We start from the raw sequence: 4,461 nt of genomic DNA, 5'->3' as shown, positions 1-4,461 counted from the left end.
AAGGAGCTATCTATCCTGATTTGCACCGTTAAGTGATAAATCTCAGCTGGGCGGAAGAAGTGCACATTCTGCGAGTGGGAGAACCGTTGACGAACCGAAGTATAAGGTCTGAAAATGTCGTCTGTCTTTGACAGCTATCCCAGTCCCGTGGTCTGCAGGAAAGCACTTAGCAACATAAGCGACACTCGCCGCATCTGTATAAAGATGTCAACTATGTGATCAAGCGACACCTCTACCCCTCTACTAGCACGATAAAAGCCAGATCAAGATCGCTGGGCAGCACCGAAGTCAAAACGATGAATCAAGTTGAAGCTGGCGGCAAACACCACCCCCACGGAACTGTGCTATATCCTGCTCTTTGTTGTGTGACCCTGCTTTCAGACCAGTGTTTCTACCTCTACCTATGGCCACTAGTGTTGACCAGCGCTATTGCCCGTTCCACAATCCTGTTCCTATACCAAACGGAACTCCAAATCCGATAAGACTGCTAAGTGGGATCAATGATGTCACTGTCACTGTCTCCGTTGCACGGCAATTCAGTGACTAACAAGCTTGGTTCGTAAGTGTTTTTCATTCACTATCGATTACGATGTGATAACTGACGCAAGAAATAGACAAGGGGCAGCTGGGATGACGCACAAGAGAGGAGAGCAGACGTGTAATATGCTCATCGTTTAGGTCTCAAAATTGGGTGGAGGAGCTGTCTTTTGTCGCCTTCATTGTATCTCCGACGGTTGGACTGGCCTCTGGGCCAGGGCAGTAGCCCCAGGCCTACTCTATGCAGAATATGTGTATATATATTCTGCCCGCGTGTTTTACCTTTTTCGTTAGTAGGGAAGTCTCGAGGAGCTACATCTGTTTTAGGCTAAGGAGCAGTCAACAAATCGCAAGCTTGTCTGCTATTTCCTGGTCATCATTCTACGCAACTTGTGATTTGGGTTTTAGGATTTGCATAGCACAGATGTATTACTGAAGTAAATAAATGTTTTAAATAACAATAAGGGAAAACAGGGAACATAAATCATTCAATTTTCACCCTAAAAAGTGCACTCTCTATAAGTCAGTGGAAAGTAAATTTGAAGATACTTGGAATTACTTCGTGGCCGATTGCGTGTCACTCCTGAGGAAGTGTCAGTGTTTTGCACGTTCTGAAGTCTGATTTTGATTCTTCCAACAGTTGAACTCCATTCTTGTATTGTTTCACCTATCCTTTTGCAATCAAATATCTTATCCCTTTTTCTGCTCTTCTTTCCGGTCTCGCCACTGAGCACCCCATATTAGCATAAACTAGTCTTAAACATTACAAAGATATTTGTTTTAAGACAAATGAATGATGTCATCAAAACTGTATCTGAGGAAATTTCGAACCGATTAGTCAGACATGTATCTGTTTGTTTATAAGCGCAGAAATTCTCTCGGTTCTGCGCACTTTGTCTGCATACGTCTTCGGTTTTGGTGCGTCCTTGGCGGTGGGGGATTTGCCGGTTCCCTATCAGCTTTTGCAGGAAACATCATGTTAATTTTGTTTGCGATCTGAACTAGTAGCTATCTGTAATTTGACTTGTCGTATTTGAATTGGGTTTCTGCCTTACATCAGTCTGCGGCATACTATTCGTACTTGTATGTGGGCCATGATTTTCAGGCTTAAGTATGGTGATTGTACCATCCTAGAGTGTTAGGAATAGTTGTTTTATCATTAAAACTCGAATTGCTTCTCCATTTCTTGATGACTTGTAGGTTTTCCGCATTCGCACAGATGAAGCCATACTGTTTCATTTCCCTGTTTATACTTGTAAAGCACTACAATTCCACTACTTATTAATGTCTCCAACACCATTCAATTGGTATAAAATGTATTTCATGAATTTATCTGGTCATTGCTGAAATATATCGTGGTGGTGAATTTGTAGCTCAAAGTCAGCTTGTTATGTGGTTCAATTTTCCTAATTTAGTAGATAAAACTAGTTTGTTGTCAAGTATTTGGAACTGTGATCTGTTCGTTCGAGAAAACCTAGGGCTTTTCACAACATTCCTACTTTTGACACAATGTCTTGCCTAGCAATGCATGACCACAAAGTTCATTTCACTTTTCATAATTTACCTTGTTTAATTTCAGGAAGGACGAAGATTCAGCAGTTTGTGATGGAAGCTTAGTCGGTATTCAATGTGTCCGAAGATAGCATTCAGATGTGGAAGTAAGTTTCCGATCCCTTATCTATGCCCGGCCTCTTTTGGTTAAAACCTCGACTTGTTCTCTTAGGCGAGGATATTTAGCTGTGGAATAAGTGCAAACTTGGTCCTTTACATTTTAGGTGTACATTAGGATGGGGTCATTGGGGTTGTTCCATTTGGCACGTACTGGAGTATGAATGCGGTGAAGAAGGATTGCATGCTCTTCGATACGAATGTTGAGCGCATATTCAATTACCGTGAGGCCCAAAAACTAGCAATCCCCAATCTCGCAAATATCGAGATGTTCATTGGTACCGGTTCGAATACGCGAATGGTCGATGTGGTTATGTTGTAAGTGAGCGAGCGGCAGACGCCTTTCTGAGGGAATGTGAGTATCCTCGTCCGCTCAAGGCTAGATCAATGTTTTCTGCCTTTAGTCACTTGTTCGGAAGTTGGGCCTAACATTTGGCTTGTGATGCTCTGGACTGTGCTTCTCGTGAATGGGTAGCACTGCCCTTACCATCGAGATATAGAACCCGTGAAGATGCTGTTCTTTGACGGAGGCACCATCCTCCAGATAAGCGACTTTGTCAGTTCGAAGAATTTCGTGGCGAGCAAGGGCTGTCTTTGGTATACAGCACTGGAGGTACAACAGCGTAAGTCTTGATGTGTTTGTCACCCTTCTGTGCACAGGCAATCAAACTGATGTAAATAACTAGAGGCCTCGGTTCTGTCTTAGCGTTTTTGCTGCCAACAACATTTGTGTGAAGTTTTGGTTTGCTTGTTTGACCTAGGCGTCAGAAATAGGAGATGTGTTTTTCCTTCCAGTGTGAGAAACTTGCATTTTCCAAGTCATGTTGTAAGCTGAATAGCCGCGAAAATGGTTGGCCCTTGGTGTCCTTGTTAAAAGCATTGCAGCATGTGAACCACGGAGGGTAGCGAACGTGTTAAGATGTTGTGTGAGCTAAGTGGCCTAACTGGCTAGTATGAGGGGTGATGGAATCAAATTTAGGCCTTTGACTGTATGAGTGGAAAGACAGAATGCCATGATTTAGAAACTGCATTTATTATTCTTCATAATCCTCCTCTCTACATTTGTGCACTTATCTCCACGTTTAAGTGATCCACTTGTCAGGTAGCTTCAGTGGGGAATGATGTGAGCAGGCTTAAATCTTTAGGGAGAGTCTGCTCTACTTCGTCGCTGGTGCAGAAATTGCTTGGTGCAAAGCTTGGGTTAGGGTTACGCAGTATGCAGCATCATTTGTATACAGCGTTACTGCAATGTAGATGTGTTTGGTGGGCAATGTGACCTCGTGGGTTATAGCGGCCAAATGAAATAGCTTTGGTGGCCACCACCTGTCCACTGCTTCCGCCCACACACTCCCACATCACACAAAACGCAACAGCAATAATCACTGCTGAAAATGGCCTCTTAAGGTGGGAAATGAACTGGAATGACTCTACATTTGTGTTGTGTAAAACACAGTCGCTTAGTACGCAGGCGCAATTGGTCAGATGTTTTTGGTGACGATGAGCTGGCCTACATGCATTACTTGGATGCCTGTCTTGATTCGGGGCGTAAAGTCGTGTTCTTCGAGTTCGGTGCATGTGGTGCCCTTGTCTAAATACGCCTTCATTTTGACGCTGATTTGTCCATTCTGTCATCGTGAAAGCGAGAAGTTGTCATGGTGCCTACCATGGGTGCGCTGCTTGAGCCTACAATTGCTTGTGAAAAGTAGTGTTGTTCCACCGTTCTGGCAGAAAGGTTTGAGTGCACATTGTTTTCTTTCTTTTCCCCAAACCCAGGTCGCAATGATGATTTCTACGCCTTTTAACCACATTCTTACGACGGTATGTGCCAAGTGAAACAACCCTGTAACACCCTCCCGATATACTCTTGAAATGTGAAGAGTCAATTTTGTGCTTGTTCAATGCTTGAATGTCTTCGTGGAGGATGGCTGATCGGCGGTTTTACCAGGAGAGGCTATGCATAAACAGATGAATGCGAACGTGCCCACTCCTTCATGTGAATGTCATCCTCGGGGACATTGAATACCGATTCAACACTTTCTTCACAAACTGCTAACTCTTCGTCCCTGCTGAAGTGGAAGCGAAGTGCAGGACGTCTCCCTGTTTGTGCACTTCTGGGTGAAAGAGGAAAGGAAGTGGAGGAAGGAGGAGGAGGGCAGGACGTGGGAGATATTGGATGTGTGGAGGAGGAAGGCTGTGTGGCCTGAGGCCGTGGATGTAACGTGAAAATTAGTGGATCTGGCAATCGGTTGCTTCGAG

The sequence above is a fragment of the Echinococcus granulosus genome (assembly GCF_000524195.1).
Source record: "Echinococcus granulosus chromosome Unknown EG_S00219, whole genome shotgun sequence".
Classification (NCBI taxonomy): Eukaryota; Metazoa; Platyhelminthes; class Cestoda; order Cyclophyllidea; family Taeniidae; genus Echinococcus; species Echinococcus granulosus.
The sequence above is the reverse complement of the archived record's forward strand: the minus strand, read 5'-3'. Positions refer to the sequence as shown.